The sequence below is a fragment of the Staurois parvus genome, unplaced genomic scaffold, assembly GCF_062004578.1.
Source record: "Staurois parvus isolate SC_StPar_1 unplaced genomic scaffold, SC_StPar_1.0 ptg001181l, whole genome shotgun sequence".
Lineage (NCBI taxonomy): Eukaryota > Metazoa > Chordata > Amphibia > Anura > Ranidae > Staurois > Staurois parvus.
The window spans coordinates 3,522,233-3,539,897 of NW_028318977.1; the positions used below are offsets into that span (position 1 = coordinate 3,522,233).

The 17,665-nt window shown below is 49.0% G+C and overlaps 10 non-coding genes across 10 annotated transcripts; all 10 read left to right on the forward strand.

Moving 5' to 3' along the window:
- Positions 1–477: 477 nt before the first annotated feature.
- On the forward strand, positions 478–548 carry TRNAG-GCC (transfer RNA glycine (anticodon GCC)). Its single transcript has one exon. It is a non-coding gene; the product is annotated as a tRNA-Gly (tRNA).
- A 2,597-nt stretch (positions 549–3,145) lies between these two features.
- TRNAG-GCC (transfer RNA glycine (anticodon GCC)) lies at positions 3,146–3,216 on the forward strand. Its single transcript has one exon. It is a non-coding gene; the product is annotated as a tRNA-Gly (tRNA).
- An 898-nt stretch (positions 3,217–4,114) lies between these two features.
- TRNAA-AGC (transfer RNA alanine (anticodon AGC)) lies at positions 4,115–4,187 on the forward strand. The gene has a single exon. It is a non-coding gene; the product is annotated as a tRNA-Ala (tRNA).
- A 1,625-nt stretch (positions 4,188–5,812) lies between these two features.
- Positions 5,813–5,883, forward strand: TRNAG-GCC (transfer RNA glycine (anticodon GCC)). The gene has a single exon. It is a non-coding gene; the product is annotated as a tRNA-Gly (tRNA).
- Positions 5,884–6,781: 898 nt separating this feature from the next.
- On the forward strand, positions 6,782–6,854 carry TRNAA-AGC (transfer RNA alanine (anticodon AGC)). The gene has a single exon. It is a non-coding gene; the product is annotated as a tRNA-Ala (tRNA).
- A 2,594-nt stretch (positions 6,855–9,448) lies between these two features.
- On the forward strand, positions 9,449–9,521 carry TRNAA-AGC (transfer RNA alanine (anticodon AGC)). The gene has a single exon. It is a non-coding gene; the product is annotated as a tRNA-Ala (tRNA).
- A 1,625-nt stretch (positions 9,522–11,146) lies between these two features.
- TRNAG-GCC (transfer RNA glycine (anticodon GCC)) lies at positions 11,147–11,217 on the forward strand. The gene has a single exon. It is a non-coding gene; the product is annotated as a tRNA-Gly (tRNA).
- A 2,597-nt stretch (positions 11,218–13,814) lies between these two features.
- TRNAG-GCC (transfer RNA glycine (anticodon GCC)) lies at positions 13,815–13,885 on the forward strand. Its single transcript has one exon. It is a non-coding gene; the product is annotated as a tRNA-Gly (tRNA).
- An 898-nt stretch (positions 13,886–14,783) lies between these two features.
- On the forward strand, positions 14,784–14,856 carry TRNAA-AGC (transfer RNA alanine (anticodon AGC)). The gene has a single exon. It is a non-coding gene; the product is annotated as a tRNA-Ala (tRNA).
- A 1,625-nt stretch (positions 14,857–16,481) lies between these two features.
- Positions 16,482–16,552, forward strand: TRNAG-GCC (transfer RNA glycine (anticodon GCC)). Its single transcript has one exon. It is a non-coding gene; the product is annotated as a tRNA-Gly (tRNA).
- The last annotated feature ends 1,113 nt before the right edge of the window (positions 16,553–17,665 follow it).

Consider the following 17,665-nt stretch of genomic DNA (forward strand, 5'->3'; position numbering starts at 1 on the left):
GCTTGACCGCCACTTTCCACATTCTGCTTATAGGAGGCTTTCAGCGGAAAAGATCTGTTCCTCTCTGTTTCAGGCAGCTCCTAGTGACTTTGTAGAGTCTCACATGAGGCCAATGTAGAGCCCCTCTAAAGATCTCCTACGGATGTGAATGGGGAGTGGGTCCATCCGGCAAAGTGGCAAGGTAGATTAATAGGCACTGCCATTGATTTAGACAAGTCAACCCCAAGTCAAAGGTACTTAGAAAAAGCTCAGGCCCAGTCGTGGCTTTTCTTCTCCAATGGAAAGGCTTTCTAGCCTCAAAGACGCAATGGGATGTCCTACATTTTAACAGTGGTGGTGTGTGCGGTTGAAGAAAGGCATGTCTTTGGGTGGGCTTGACCCACATCTGAAGGTATTCACAGACATGGCTACCATGGCCTCAAGCAGGACTTTTTAGAACCTGCCAGGCGAGGGAAGTCACGCGTGCCCTGCCGAAGAGCATTGGTGGTTCAGTGGTAGAATTCTCGCCTGCCACGCGGGAGGCCCGGGTTCGATTCCCGGCCAATGCAATCACGGTCGCTTTGAATTTAGCGCCCCACAGGTAGCTCACTTCCCCGCCGCCCCCGATATCCAGTACCTTGGAAGGTGTCAAGGCTCAAGTATATTGTCTAGAACCTGCTAGTCGCTGTGAAAGCTTTTCCAACCACCTCCTTCAAATGACATCATGGATAGCCATGGGGCCATACCCAAGGAAATGGTTGTTAATCGCCCACAGACCTGCTTGGAGGTGTGACTCTGCCACCAAGGGTTCCGTGGATAGCACCAGAAGCCTCACTACTGGCTGGAGAAGGAGCTTCTTCCCAAGGGATTCTGCTGTCCAAAGTCTCAGGAAAGAAAAAAGGGAACTCTGAGGAGGAAGAGCGAAAACCTTTGAAATTGGGAAAATGGAGGCTGTCTTGGTGTCTAGCAGCCAGAGCCTAACCCATCAATGCTGACATGGGGAGGTGCCTGGAGATAGAGCTATCTAACCTGGTAGGCGTTCTGCTGCCATCTGATGGTTGGTTTCCTGATTGCATTCTGGGTGTTTTTAACTGGGTGATCTTAGATGTATATACAGCATTTAAATGTGAAGCTGCAAGTAGTACAAAATGAGGAAATATATCTACGCTTTGAGTCTGTGGAATGTAGACCTAATGTGTCATGTCAATAAGCAGCGTAGGGGGTAAAAAGGTGATTTTTAATCCTTTGCGCTTCAAGATTGCATCTCTGGCAACAGTGGTAGTGAGAGAGGCAATTGTTGGTGGTAGTGAAGGAGTTGATTGCTGGCAGGTGTTCTATAGTACTGGGATGCTGCATTGTGCTGTGCTGAATGAAACACAGTGACACAAAACAGATGGTGGACTTTATTCCGCGTAGCACATAAGAGAGCAGTGATCAACTAGAGCGCAAAAAGATGACTTGAGCCATGGGGGATTAGCTCAAGTGGTAGCGCGCTCGCTTAGCATGCGAGAGGTAGCGGAATCAATGCCCGCATCCTCCAAAGGAGAGCCTTCACGTGGGGTGACCTGCTTTTGATTTTTTTTTTTTTCGGCAGGCTCAGCGCTGAGCGCTGTGGGAAAAGCCAACCCTCTCTAGTCAAAAGGCCAAGCAGGAGTCATCCTCGTAACATGTGCCATGGCGTTGACACTCTCGGGCACATGTGGCTTCAGCCAATACCTTGACACACAAGGACTAACACAAATCAGAAATTGCTTGCTTTGCCTGCGAGAAGTTGCGCAAGGCAGTGTTGGACCAAAGCAATCTATTACCCAAAGCATGGCCAGGCTTCCATGGCCAAGAGACAATATTCCATTAGTGCCAAAAGTGCAAGTGCCATGTAGAAGCTGAGAGGTTTCCACTGGTTTTATCACCACAATCAGGTCCCACTTCCTTGACACAGAAGTGTGACAGACCCCACCAGAACAGGGCATTTGGAGGCAACTAGGGGCTAGCCTTCTGCCCACTGATTAGGACCCACGGAGAGCGCAGATCATTCTCCAATGATGGACAACAACGTGATGAACGCTGAGAGCGAGGCTTGGATTACAACTCTGTATAAAGACAATAAATCTTCCCTTGTGGAGTGGATGGAAAGATGTAATATTAACCCTGTATAGGTCAATGGTCAGAGGAAATATGGTGGCCCTCATGCAGACTGGGTTGGAGAAGATCCTCTGTTTGGGACAGAAATATTTTTCAACAATCTCCCTCAAGAAATCTACGAAAATGTCAATCAATTCCACAGTTCAGACTGTTGGCATATTGTAGGAGTTTTGTCTTAGGAGTGGACAGATGATACAATCGAGAGCAAACACCTGAAAGACAGCATGTGTAAGGGACTTGGTGCATTGAGGGGTGGGTTTGTTGCCGGGCTGCCTGCGGTGCGCGCCCTGATTAATCAAAGCATTTTGTGGGTGAAAGAAAGCCCTTTGCCTAAGCAAGGAAACAGAGATTGCCAGAGGAAAAAGCCAACTTAGCAGAGGATGGTTTCGATCCATCGACCTCTGGGTTATGGGCCCAGCACGCTTCCGCTGCGCCACTCTGCTCCAGGCTGGAAGCAGCTGCAAAATTAGGAGGATGTAATATGCTACCGGTCCTATGGGACAAAAACTCCAGGAAATTCTTTGGCTGGGAGGCCACCTCGCCTGGCGCTTGACCGCCACTTTCCACATTCTGCTTATAGGAGGCTTTCAGCGGAAAAGATCTGTTCCTCTCTGTTTCAGGCAGCTCCTAGTGACTTTGTAGAGTCTCACATGAGGCCAATGTAGAGCCCCTCTAAAGATCTCCTACGGATGTGAATGGGGAGTGGGTCCATCCGGCAAAGTGGCAAGGTAGATTAATAGGCACTGCCATTGATTTAGACAAGTCAACCCCAAGTCAAAGGTACTTAGAAAAAGCTCTGGCCCAGTCTTGGCTTTTCTTCTCCAATGGAAAGGCTTTCTAGCCTCAAAGACGCAATGGGATGTCCTACATTTTAACAGTGGTGGTGTGTGCGGCTGAAGAAAGGCATGTCTTTGGGTGGGCTTGACCCACATCTGAAGGTATTCACAGACATGGCTACCATGGCCTCAAGCAGGACTTTTTAGAACCTGCCAGGCGAGGGAAGCCACGCGTGCCCTGCTGAAGAGCATTGGTAGTTCAGTGGTAGAATTCTCACCTGCCACGCGGGAGGCCCGGGTTCGATTCCCGGCCAATGCAATCACGGTCGCTTAGTATTTAGCGCCCCACAGGTAGCTCACTTCCCCGCCGCCCCCGATATCCAGTACCTTGGAAGGTGTCAAGGCTCAAGTATATTGTCTAGAACCTGCTAGTCGCTGTGAAAGCTTTTCAAACCACCTCCTTCAAATGACATCATGGATAGCCATGGGGCCATACCCAAGGAAATGGTTGTTAATCGCCCACAGACCTGCTTGGAGGTGTGACTCTGCCACCAAGGGTTCCGTGGATAGCACCAGAAGCCTCACTACTGGCTGGAGAAGGAGCTTCTTCCCAAGGGATTCTGCTGTCCAAAGTCTCAGGAAAGAAAAAAGGGAACTCTGAGGAGGAAGAGCGAAAACATTTGAAATTGGGAAAATGGAGGCTGTCTTGGCGTCTAGCGGCCAGAGCCTAACCCATCAATGCTGACATGGGGAGGTGCCTGGAGATAGAGCTATCTAACCTGGTAGGCGTTCTGCTGCCATCTGATGGTTGGTTTCCTGATTGCATTCTGGGTGTTTGTAACTGGGTGATCTTAGATGTATATACAGCATTTAAATGTGAAGCTGCAAGTAGTAAAAAATGAGGAAATATATCTACGCTTTGAGTCTGTGGAATGTAGACCTAATGTGTCATGTCAATAAGCAGCGTAGGGGGTAAAAAGGTGATTTTTAATCCTTTGCGCTTCAAGATTGCATCTCTGGCAACAGTGGTAGTGAGAGAGGCAATTGTTGGTGGTAGTGAAGGAGTTGATTGCTGGCAGGTGTTCTATAGTACTGGGATGCTGCATTGTGCTGTGCTGAATGAAACACAGTGACACAAAACAGATGGTGGACTTTATTCCGCGTAGCACATAAGAGAGCAGTGATCAACTAGAGCGCAAAAAGAAGACTTGAGCCATGGGGGATTAGCTCAAGTGGTAGAGCGCTCGCTTAGCATGCGAGAGGTAGCGGGATCAATGCCCGCATCCTCCAAAGGAGAGCCTTCACGTGGGGTGACCTGCTTTTGATTTTTTTTTTTTTCGGCAGGCTCAGCGCTGAGCGCTGTGGGAAAAGCCAACCCTCTCTAGTCAAAACGCCAAGCAGGAGTCATCCTCGTAACATGTGCCATGGCGTTGACACTCTCGGGCACATGTGGCTTCAGCCAATACCTTGACACACAAGGACTAACACAAATCAGAAATTGCTTGCTTTGCCTGCGAGAAGTTGCGCAAGGCAGTGTTGGACCAAAGCAATCTATTACCCAAAGCATGGCCAGGCTTCCATGGCCAAGAGACAATATTCCATTAGTGCCAAAAGTGCAAGTGCCATGTAGAAGCTGAGAGGTTTCCACTGGTTTTATCACCACAATCAGGTCCCACTTCCTTGACACAGAAGTGTGACAGACCCCACCAGAACAGGGCATTTGGAGGCAACTAGGGGCTAGCCTTCTGCCCACTGATTAGGGCCCACGGAGAGCGCAGATCATTCTCCAATGATGGACAACAACGTGATGAACGCTGAGAGCGAGGCTTGGATTACAACTCTGTATAAAGACAATAAATCTTCCCTTGTGGAGTGGATGGAAAGATGTAATATTAACCCTGTACAGGTCAATGGTCAGAGGAAATATGGTGGCCCTCCTGCAGACTGGGTTGGAGAAGATGCTCTGTTTGGGACAGAAATATTTTTCAACAATCTCCCTCAAGAAATCTACGAATATGTCAATGAATTCCACAGTTCAGACTGTTGGCATATTGTAGGAGTTTTGTCTTAGGAGTGGACAGATGATACAAGCGAGAGCAAACACCTGAAAGACAGCATGTGTAAGGGACTTGGTGCATTGAGGGGTGGGTTTGTTGCCGGGCTGCCTGCGGTGCGCGCCCTGATTAATCAAAGCATTTTGTGGGTGAAAGAAAGCCCTTACCTAAGCAAGGAAACAGAGATTGCCAGAGGAAAAAGCCAACTTAGCAGAAGATGGTTTTGATCCATCAACCTCTGGGTTATGGGCCCAGCACGCTTCCGCTGCGCCACTCTGCTCCAGGCTGGAAGCAGCTGCAAAATTAGGAGGATGTAATATGCTACCGGTCCTATGGGACAAAAACTCCAGGAAATTCTTTGGCTGGGAGGCCACCTCGCCTGGCGCTTGACCGCCACTTTCCACATTCTGCTTATAGGAGGCTTTCAGCGGAAAAGATCTGTTCCTCTCTGTTTCAGGCAGCTCCTAGTGACTTTGTAGAGTCTCACATGAGGCCAATGTAGAGCCCCTCTAAAGATCTCCTACGGATGTGAATGGGGAGTGGGTCCATCCGGCAAAGTGGCAAGGTAGATTAATAGGCACTGCCATTGATTTAGACAAGTCAACCCCAAGTCAAAGGTACTTAGAAAAAGCTCTGGCCCAGTCTTGGCTTTTCTTCTCCAATGGAAAGGCTTTCTAGCCTCAAAGACGCAATGGGATGTCCTACATTTTAACAGTGGTGGTGTGTGCGGCTGAAGAAAGGCATGTCTTTGGGTGGGCTTGACCCACATCTGAAGGTATTCACAGACATGGCTACCATGGCCTCAAGCAGGACTTTTTAGAACCTGCCAGGTGAGGGAAGCCACGCGTATCCTGCCGAAGAGCATTGGTGGTTCAGTGGTAGAATTTTCGCCTGCCACGCGGGAGGCCCGGGTTCGATTCCCGGCCAATGCAATCACGGTCGCTTTGTATTTAGCGCCACACAGGTAGCTCACTTCCCCGCCGCCCCCGATATCCAGTACCTTGGAAGGTGTCAAGGCTCAAGTATATTGTCTAGAACCTGCTAGTCGCTGTGAAAGCTTTTCAAACCACCTCCTTCAAATGACATCATGGATAGCCATGGGGCAATACCCAAGGAAATGGTTGTTAATCTCCCACAGACCTGCTTGGAGGTGTGACTCTGCCACCAAGGGTTCCGTGGATAGCACCAGAAGCCTCACTACTGGCTGGAGAAGGAGCTTCTTCCCAAGGGATTCTGCTGTCCAAAGTCTCAGGAAAGAAAAAAGGGAACTCTGAGGAGGAAGAGCGAAAACCTTTGAAATTGGGAAAATAGAGGCTGTCTTGGCGTCTAGCGGCCAGAGCCTAACCCATCAATGCTGACATGGGGAGGTGCCTGGAGATAGAGCTATCTAACCTGGTAGGCGTTCTGCTGCCATCTGATGGTTGGTTTCCTGATTGCATTCTGGGTGTTTGTAACTGGGTGATCTTAGATGTATATAGAGCATTTAAATGTGAAGCTGCAAGTAGTACAAAATGAGGAAATATATCTACGCTTTGAGTCTGTGGAATGTAGACCTAATGTGTCATGTCAATAAGCAGCGTAGGGGGTAAAAAGGTGATTTTTAATCCTTTGCGCTTCAAGATTGCATCTCTGGCAACAGTGGTAGTGAGAGAGGCAATTGTTGGTGGTAGTGAAGGAGTTGATTGCTGGCAGGTGTTCTATAGTACTGGGATGCTGCATTGTGCTGTGCTGAATGAAACACAGTGACACAAAACAGATGGTGGACTTTATTCCGCGTAGCACATAAGAGAGCAGTGATCAACTAGAGCGCAAAAAGAAGACTTGAGCCATGGGGGATTAGCTCAAGTGGTAGAGCGCTCGCTTAGCATGTGAGAGGTAGCGGGATCAATGCCCGCATCCTCCAAAGGAGAGCCTTCACGTGGGGTGACCTGCTTTTGATTTTTTTTTTTTTCGGCAGGCTCAGCGCTGAGCGCTGTGGGAAAAGCCAACCCTCTCTAGTCAAAAGGCCAAGCAGGAGTCAACCTCGTAACATGTGCCATGGCGTTGACACTCTCGGGCACATGTGGCTTCAGCCAATACCTTGACACACAAGGACTAACACAAATCAGAAATTGCTTGCTTTGCCTGCGAGAAGTTGCGCAAGGCAGTGTTGGACCAAAGCAATCTATTACCCAAAGCATGGCCAGGCTTCCATGGCCAAGAGACAATATTCCATTAGTGCCAAAAGTGCAAGTGCCATGTAGAAGCTGAGAGGTTTCCACTGGTTTTATCACCACAATCAGGTCCCACTTCCTTGACACAGAAGTGTGACAGACCCCACCAGAACAGGGCATTTGGAGGCAACTAGGGGCTAGCCTTCTGCCCACTGATTAGGGCCCACGGAGAGCGCAGATCATTCTCCAATGATGGACAACAACGTGATGAACGCTGAGAGCGAGGCTTGGATTACAACTCTGTATAAAGACAATAAATCTTCCCTTGTGGAGTGGATGGAAAGATGTAATATTAACCCTGTACAGGTCAATGGTCAGAGGAAATATGGTGGCCCTCATGCAGACTGGGTTGGAGAAGATGCTCTGTTTGGGACAGAAATATTTTTCAACAATCTCCCTCAAGAAATCTACGAATATGTCAATGAATTCCACAGTTCAGACTGTTGGCATATTGTAGGAGTTTTGTCTTAGGAGTGGACAGATGATACAAGCGAGAGCAAACACCTGAAAGACAGCATGTGTAAGGGACTTGGTGCATTGGGGCGTGGGTTTGTTGCCGGGCTGCCTGCGGTGCGCGCCCTGATTAATCAAAGCATTTTGTGGGTGAAAGAAAGCCCTTACCTAAGCAAGGAAACAGAGATTGCCAGAGGAAAAAGCCAACTTAGCAGAGGATGGTTTCGATCCATCGACCTCTGGGTTATGGGCCCAGCACGCTTCCGCTGCGCCACCCTGTTCCAGGCTGGAAGCAGCTGCAAAATTAGGAGGATGTAATATGCTACCGGTCCTATTGGACAAAAACTCCAGGAAATTCTTTGGCTGGGAGGCCACCTCGCCTGGCGCTTGACCGCCACTTTCCACATTCTGCTTATAGGAGGCTTTCAGCGGAAAAGATCTGTTCCTCTCTGTTTCAGGCAGCTCCTAGTGACTTTGTAGAGTCTCACATGAGGCCAATGTAGAGCCCCTCTAAAGATCTCCTACGGATGTGAATGGGGAGTGGGTCCATCCGGCAAAGTGGCAAGGTAGATTAATAGGCACTGCCATTGATTTAGACAAGTCAACCCCAAGTCAAAGGTACTTAGAAAAAGCTCTGGCCCAGTCTTGGCTTTTCTTCTCCAATGGAAAGGCTTTCTAGCCTCAAAGACGCAATGGGATGTCCTACATTTTAACAGTGGTGGTGTGTGCGGCTGAAGAAAGGCATGTCTTTGGGTGGGCTTGACCCACATCTGAAGGTATTCACAGACATGGCTACCATGGCCTCAAGCAGGACTTTTTAGAACCTGCCAGGCGAGGGAAGCCACGCGTGCCCTGCTGAAGAGCATTGGTAGTTCAGTGGTAGAATTCTCGCCTGCCACGCGGGAGGCCCGGGTTCGATTCCCAGCCAATGCAATCATGGTCGCTTAGTATTTAGCGCCCCACAGGTAGCTCACTTCCCCGCCGCCCCCGATATCCAGTACCTTGGAAGGTGTCAAGGCTCAAGTATATTGTCTAGAACCTGCTAGTCGCTGTGAAAGCTTTTCAAACCACCTCCTTCAAATGACATCATGGATAGCCATGGGGCCATACCCAAGGAAATGGTTGTTAATCTCCCACAGACCTGCTTGGAGGTGTGACTCTGCCACCAAGGGTTCCGTGGATAGCACCAGAAGCCTCACTACTGGCTGGAGAAGGAGCTTCTTCCCAAGGGATTCTGCTGTCCAAAGTCTCAGGAAAGAAAAAAGGGAACTCTGAGGAGGAAGAGCGAAAACCTTTGAAATTGGGAAAATGGAGGCTGTCTTGGCGTCTAGCGGCCAGAGCCTAACCCATCAATGCTGACATGGGGAGGTGCCTGGAGATAGAGCTATCTAACCTGGTAGGCGTTCTGCTGCCATCTGATGGTTGGTTTCCTGATTGCATTCTGGGTGTTTGTAACTGGGTGATCTTAGATGTATATAGAGCATTTAAATGTGAAGCTGCAAGTAGTACAAAATGAGGAAATATATCTACGCTTTGAGTCTGTGGAATGTAGACCTAATGTGTCATGTCAATAAGCAGCGTAGGGGGTAAAAAGGTGATTTTTAATCCTTTGCGCTTCAAGATTGCATCTCTGGCAACATTGGTAGTGAGAGAGGCAATTGTTGGTGGTAGTGAAGGAGTTGATTGCTGGCAGGTGTTCTATAGTACTGGGATGCTGCATTGTGCTGTGCTGAATGAAACACAGTGACACAAAACAGATGGTGGACTTTATTCCGCATAGCACATAAGAGAGCAGTGATCAACTAGAGCGCAAAAAGAAGACTTGAGCCATGGGGGATTAGCTCAAGTGGTAGAGCGCTCGCTTAGCATGCGAGAGGTAGCGGGATCAATGCCCGCATCCTCCAAAGGAGAGCCTTCACGTGGGGTGACCTGCTTTTGATTTTTTTTTTTTTCGGCAGGCTCAGCGCTGAGCGCTGTGGGAAAAGCCAACCCTCTCTAGTCAAAAGGCCAAGCAGGAGTCATCCTCGTAACATGTGCCATGGCGTTGACACTCTCGGGCACATGTGGCTTCAGCCAATACCTTGACACACAAGGACTAACACAAATCAGAAATTGCTTGCTTTGCCTGCGAAAAGTTGCGCAAGGCAGTGTTGGACCAAAGCAATCTATTACCCAAAGCATGGCCAGGCTTCCATGGCCAAGAGACAATATTCCATTAGTGCCAAAAGTGCAAGTGCCATGTAGAAGCTGAGAGGTTTCCACTGGTTTTATCACCACAATCAGGTCCCACTTCCTTGACACAGAAGTGTGACAGACCCCACCAGAACAGGGCATTTGGAGGCAACTAGGGGCTAGCCTTCTGCCCACTGATTAGGGCCCACGGAGAGCGCAGATCATTCTCCAATGATGGACAACAACGTGATGAACGCTGAGAGCGAGGCTTGGATTACAACTCTGTATAAAGACAATAAATCTTCCCTTGTGGAGTGGATGGAAAGATGTAATATTAACCCTGTACAGGTCAATGGTCAGAGGAAATATGGTGGCCCTCATGCAGACTGGGTTGGAGAAGATGCTCTGTTTGGGACAGAAATATTTTTCAACAATCTCCCTCAAGAAATCTACGAATATGTCAATGAATTCCACAGTTCAGACTGTTGGCATATTGTAGGAGTTTTGTCTTAGGAGTGGACAGATGATACAAGCGAGAGCAAACACCTGAAAGACAGCATGTGTAAGGGACTTGGTGCATTGAGGGGTGGGTTTGTTGCCGGGCTGCCTGCGGTGCACGCCCTGATTAATCAAAGCATTTTGTGGGTGAAAGAAAGCCCTTACCTAAGCAAGGAAACAGAGATTGCCAGAGGAAAAAGCCAACTTAGCAGAGGATGGTTTCGATCCATCGACCTCTGGGTTATGGGCCCAGCACGCTTCCGCTGCGCCACTCTGCTCCAGGCTGGAAGCAGCTGCAAAATTAGGAGGATGTAATATGCTACCGGTCCTATGGGACAAAAACTCCAGGAAATTCTTTGGCTGGGAGGCCACCTCGCCTGGCGCTTGACCGCCACTTTCCACATTCTGCTTATAGGAGGCTTTCAGCGGAAAAGATCTGTTCCTCTCTGTTTCAGGCAGCTCCTAGTGACTTTGTAGAGTCTCACATGAGGCCAATGTAGAGCCCCTCTAAAGATCTCCTACGGATGTGAATGGGGAGTGGGTCCATCCGGCAAAGTGGCAAGGTAGATTAATAGGCACTGCCATTGATTTAGACAAGTCAACCCCAAGTCAAAGGTACTTAGAAAAAGCTCTGGCCCAGTCGTGGCTTTTCTTCTCCAATGGAAAGGCTTTCTAGCCTCAAAGACGCAATGGGATGTCCTACATTTTAACAGTGGTGGTGTGTGCGGTTGAAGAAAGGCATGTCTTTGGGTGGGCTTGACCCACATCTGAAGGTATTCACAGACATGGCTACCATGGCCTCAAGCAGGACTTTTTAGAACCTGCCAGGCGAGGGAAGTCACGCGTGCCCTGCCGAAGAGCATTGGTGGTTCAGTGGTAGAATTCTCGCCTGCCACGCGGGAGGCCCGGGTTCGATTCCCGGCCAATGCAATCACGGTCGCTTTGAATTTAGCGCCCCACAGGTAGCTCACTTCCCCGCCGCCCCCAATATCCAGTACCTTGGAAGGTGTCAAGGCTCAAGTATATTGTCTAGAACCTGCTAGTCGCTGTGAAAGCTTTTCCAACCACCTCCTTCAAATGACATCATGGATAGCCATGGGGCCATACCCAAGGAAATGGTTGTTAATCGCCCACAGACCTGCTTGGAGGTGTGACTCTGCCACCAAGGGTTCCGTGGATAGCACCAGAAGCCTCACTACTGGCTGGAGAAGGAGCTTCTTCCCAAGGGATTCTGCTGTCCAAAGTCTCAGGAAAGAAAAAAGGGAACTCTGAGGAGGAAGAGCGAAAACCTTTGAAATTGGGAAAATGGAGGCTGTCTTGGTGTCTAGCAGCCAGAGCCTAACCCATCAATGCTGACATGGGGAGGTGCCTGGAGATAGAGCTATCTAACCTGGTAGGCGTTCTGCTGCCATCTGATGGTTGGTTTCCTGATTGCATTCTGGGTGTTTTTAACTGGGTGATCTTAGATGTATATACAGCATTTAAATGTGAAGCTGCAAGTAGTACAAAATGAGGAAATATATCTACGCTTTGAGTCTGTGGAATGTAGACCTAATGTGTCATGTCAATAAGCAGCGTAGGGGGTAAAAAGGTGATTTTTAATCCTTTGCGCTTCAAGATTGCATCTCTGGCAACAGTGGTAGTGAGAGAGGCAATTGTTGGTGGTAGTGAAGGAGTTGATTGCTGGCAGGTGTTCTATAGTACTGGGATGCTGCATTGTGCTGTGCTGAATGAAACACAGTGACACAAAACAGATGGTGGACTTTATTCCGCGTAGCACATAAGAGAGCAGTGATCAACTAGAGCGCAAAAAGATGACTTGAGCCATGGGGGATTAGCTCAAGTGGTAGCGCGCTCGCTTAGCATGCGAGAGGTAGCGGGATCAATGCCCGCATCCTCCAAAGGAGAGCCTTCACGTGGGGTGACCTGCTTTTGATTTTTTTTTTTTTCGGCAGGCTCAGCGCTGAGCGCTGTGGGAAAAGCCAACCCTCTCTAGTCAAAAGGCCAAGCAGGAGTCATCCTCGTAACATGTGCCATGGCGTTGACACTCTCGGGCACATGTGGCTTCAGCCAATACCTTGACACACAAGGACTAACACAAATCAGAAATTGCTTGCTTTGCCTGCGAGAAGTTGCGCAAGGCAGTGTTGGACCAAAGCAATCTATTACCCAAAGCATGGCCAGGCTTCCATGGCCAAGAGACAATATTCCATTAGTGCCAAAAGTGCAAGTGCCATGTAGAAGCTGAGAGGTTTCCACTGGTTTTATCACCACAATCAGGTCCCACTTCCTTGACACAGAAGTGTGACAGACCCCACCAGAACAGGGCATTTGGAGGCAACTAGGGGCTAGCCTTCTGCCCACTGATTAGGACCCACGGAGAGCGCAGATCATTCTCCAATGATGGACAACAACGTGATGAACGCTGAGAGCGAGGCTTGGATTACAACTCTGTATAAAGACAATAAATCTTCCCTTGTGGAGTGGATGGAAAGATGTAATATTAACCCTGTATAGGTCAATGGTCAGAGGAAATATGGTGGCCCTCATGCAGACTGGGTTGGAGAAGATCCTCTGTTTGGGACAGAAATATTTTTCAACAATCTCCCTCAAGAAATCTACGAAAATGTCAATCAATTCCACAGTTCAGACTGTTGGCATATTGTAGGAGTTTTGTCTTAGGAGTGGACAGATGATACAATCGAGAGCAAACACCTGAAAGACAGCATGTGTAAGGGACTTGGTGCATTGAGGGGTGGGTTTGTTGCCGGGCTGCCTGCGGTGCGCGCCCTGATTAATCAAAGCATTTTGTGGGTGAAAGAAAGCCCTTTGCCTAAGCAAGGAAACAGAGATTGCCAGAGGAAAAAGCCAACTTAGCAGAGGATGGTTTCGATCCATCGACCTCTGGGTTATGGGCCCAGCACGCTTCCGCTGCGCCACTCTGCTCCAGGCTGGAAGCAGCTGCAAAATTAGGAGGATGTAATATGCTACCGGTCCTATGGGACAAAAACTCCAGGAAATTCTTTGGCTGGGAGGCCACCTCGCCTGGCGCTTGACCGCCACTTTCCACATTCTGCTTATAGGAGGCTTTCAGCAGAAAAGATCTGTTCCTCTCTGTTTCAGGCAGCTCCTAGTGACTTTGTAGAGTCTCACATGAGGCCAATGTAGAGCCCCTCTAAAGATCTCCTACGGATGTGAATGGGGAGTGGGTCCATCCGGCAAAGTGGCAAGGTAGATTAATAGGCACTGCCATTGATTTAGACAAGTCAACCCCAAGTCAAAGGTACTTAGAAAAAGCTCTGGCCCAGTCTTGGCTTTTCTTCTCCAATGGAAAGGCTTTCTAGCCTCAAAGACGCAATGGGATGTCCTACATTTTAACAGTGGTGGTGTGTGCGGCTGAAGAAAGGCATGTCTTTGGGTGGGCTTGACCCACATCTGAAGGTATTCACAGACATGGCTACCATGGCCTCAAGCAGGACTTTTTAGAACCTGCCAGGCGAGGGAAGCCACGCGTGCCCTGCTGAAGAGCATTGGTAGTTCAGTGGTAGAATTCTCACCTGCCACGCGGGAGGCCCGGGTTCGATTCCCGGCCAATGCAATCATGGTCGCTTAGTATTTAGCGCCCCACAGGTAGCTCACTTCCCCGCCGCCCCCGATATCCAGTACCTTGGAAGGTGTCAAGGCTCAAGTATATTGTCTAGAACCTGCTAGTCGCTGTGAAAGCTTTTCAAACCACCTCCTTCAAATGACATCATGGATAGCCATGGGGCCATACCCAAGGAAATGGTTGTTAATCTCCCACAGACCTGCTTGGAGGTGTGACTCTGCCACCAAGGGTTCCGTGGATAGCACCAGAAGCCTCACTACTGGCTGGAGAAGGAGCTTCTTCCCAAGGGATTCTGCTGTCCAAAGTCTCAGGAAAGAAAAAAGGGAACTCTGAGGAGGAAGAGCGAAAACCTTTGAAATTGGGAAAATGGAGGCTGTCTTGGCGTCTAGCGGCCAGAGCCTAACCCATCAATGCTGACATGGGGAGGTGCCTGGAGATAGAGCTATCTAACCTGGTAGGCGTTCTGCTGCCATCTGATGGTTGGTTTCCTGATTGCATTCTGGGTGTTTGTAACTGGGTGATCTTAGATGTATATAGAGCATTTAAATGTGAAGCTGCAAGTAGTACAAAATGAGGAAATATATCTACGCTTTGAGTCTGTGGAATGTAGACCTAATGTGTCATGTCAATAAGCAGCGTAGGGGGTAAAAAGGTGATTTTTAATCCTTTGCGCTTCAAGATTGCATCTCTGGCAACAGTGGTAGTGAGAGAGGCAATTGTTGGTGGTAGTGAAGGAGTTGATTGCTGGCAGGTGTTCTATAGTACTGGGATGCTGCATTGTGCTGTGCTGAATGAAACACAGTGACACAAAACAGATGGTGGACTTTATTCCGCATAGCACATAAGAGAGCAGTGATCAACTAGAGCGCAAAAAGAAGACTTGAGCCATGGGGGATTAGCTCAAGTGGTAGAGCGCTCGCTTAGCATGCGAGAGGTAGCGGGATCAATGCCCGCATCCTCCAAAGGAGAGCCTTCACGTGGGGTGACCTGCTTTTGATTTTTTTTTTTTTCGGCAGGCTCAGCGCTGAGCGCTGTGGGAAAAGCCAACCCTCTCTAGTCAAAAGGCCAAGCAGGAGTCATCCTCGTAACATGTGCCATGGCGTTGACACTCTCGGGCACATGTGGCTTCAGCCAATACCTTGACACACAAGGACTAACACAAATCAGAAATTGCTTGCTTTGCCTGCGAAAAGTTGCGCAAGGCAGTGTTGGACCAAAGCAATCTATTACCCAAAGCATGGCCAGGCTTCCATGGCCAAGAGACAATATTCCATTAGTGCCAAAAGTGCAAGTGCCATGTAGAAGCTGAGAGGTTTCCACTGGTTTTATCACCACAATCAGGTCCCACTTCCTTGACACAGAAGTGTGACAGACCCCACCAGAACAGGGCATTTGGAGGCAACTAGGGGCTAGCCTTCTGCCCACTGATTAGGGCCCACGGAGAGCGCAGATCATTCTCCAATGATGGACAACAACGTGATGAACGCTGAGAGCGAGGCTTGGATTACAACTCTGTATAAAGACAATAAATCTTCCCTTGTGGAGTGGATGGAAAGATGTAATATTAACCCTGTACAGGTCAATGGTCAGAGGAAATATGGTGGCCCTCATGCAGACTGGGTTGGAGAAGATGCTCTGTTTGGGACAGAAATATTTTTCAACAATCTCCCTCAAGAAATCTACGAATATGTCAATGAATTCCACAGTTCAGACTGTTGGCATATTGTAGGAGTTTTGTCTTAGGAGTGGACAGATGATACAAGCGAGAGCAAACACCTGAAAGACAGCATGTGTAAGGGACTTGGTGCATTGAGGGGTGGGTTTGTTGCCGGGCTGCCTGCGGTGCACGCCCTGATTAATCAAAGCATTTTGTGGGTGAAAGAAAGCCCTTACCTAAGCAAGGAAACAGAGATTGCCAGAGGAAAAAGCCAACTTAGCAGAGGATGGTTTCGATCCATCGACCTCTGGGTTATGGGCCCAGCACGCTTCCGCTGCGCCACTCTGCTCCAGGCTGGAAGCAGCTGCAAAATTAGGAGGATGTAATATGCTACCGGTCCTATGGGACAAAAACTCCAGGAAATTCTTTGGCTGGGAGGCCACCTCGCCTGGCGCTTGACCGCCACTTTCCACATTCTGCTTATAGGAGGCTTTCAGCGGAAAAGATCTGTTCCTCTCTGTTTCAGGCAGCTCCTAGTGACTTTGTAGAGTCTCACATGAGGCCAATGTAGAGCCCCTCTAAAGATCTCCTACGGATGTGAATGGGGAGTGGGTCCATCCGGCAAAGTGGCAAGGTAGATTAATAGGCACTGCCATTGATTTAGACAAGTCAACCCCAAGTCAAAGGTACTTAGAAAAAGCTCAGGCCCAGTCGTGGCTTTTCTTCTCCAATGGAAAGGCTTTCTAGCCTCAAAGACGCAATGGGATGTCCTACATTTTAACAGTGGTGGTGTGTGCGGTTGAAGAAAGGCATGTCTTTGGGTGGGCTTGACCCACATCTGAAGGTATTCACAGACATGGCTACCATGGCCTCAAGCAGGACTTTTTAGAACCTGCCAGGCGAGGGAAGTCACGCGTGCCCTGCCGAAGAGCATTGGTGGTTCAGTGGTAGAATTCTCGCCTGCCACGCGGGAGGCCCGGGTTCGATTCCCGGCCAATGCAATCACGGTCGCTTTGAATTTAGCGCCCCACAGGTAGCTCACTTCCCCGCCGCCCCCGATATCCAGTACCTTGGAAGGTGTCAAGGCTCAAGTATATTGTCTAGAACCTGCTAGTCGCTGTGAAAGCTTTTCCAACCACCTCCTTCAAATGACATCATGGATAGCCATGGGGCCATACCCAAGGAAATGGTTGTTAATCGCCCACAGACCTGCTTGGAGGTGTGACTCTGCCACCAAGGGTTCCGTGGATAGCACCAGAAGCCTCACTACTGGCTGGAGAAGGAGCTTCTTCCCAAGGGATTCTGCTGTCCAAAGTCTCAGGAAAGAAAAAAGGGAACTCTGAGGAGGAAGAGCGAAAACCTTTGAAATTGGGAAAATGGAGGCTGTCTTGGTGTCTAGCAGCCAGAGCCTAACCCATCAATGCTGACATGGGGAGGTGCCTGGAGATAGAGCTATCTAACCTGGTAGGCGTTCTGCTGCCATCTGATGGTTGGTTTCCTGATTGCATTCTGGGTGTTTTTAACTGGGTGATCTTAGATGTATATACAGCATTTAAATGTGAAGCTGCAAGTAGTACAAAATGAGGAAATATATCTACGCTTTGAGTCTGTGGAATGTAGACCTAATGTGTCATGTCAATAAGCAGCGTAGGGGGTAAAAAGGTGATTTTTAATCCTTTGCGCTTCAAGATTGCATCTCTGGCAACAGTGGTAGTGAGAGAGGCAATTGTTGGTGGTAGTGAAGGAGTTGATTGCTGGCAGGTGTTCTATAGTACTGGGATGCTGCATTGTGCTGTGCTGAATGAAACACAGTGACACAAAACAGATGGTGGACTTTATTCCGCGTAGCACATAAGAGAGCAGTGATCAACTAGAGCGCAAAAAGATGACTTGAGCCATGGGGGATTAGCTCAAGTGGTAGCGCGCTCGCTTAGCATGCGAGAGGTAGCGGAATCAATGCCCGCATCCTCCAAAGGAGAGCCTTCACGTGGGGTGACCTGCTTTTGATTTTTTTTTTTTTCGGCAGGCTCAGCGCTGAGCGCTGTGGGAAAAGCCAACCCTCTCTAGTCAAAAGGCCAAGCAGGAGTCATCCTCGTAACATGTGCCATGGCGTT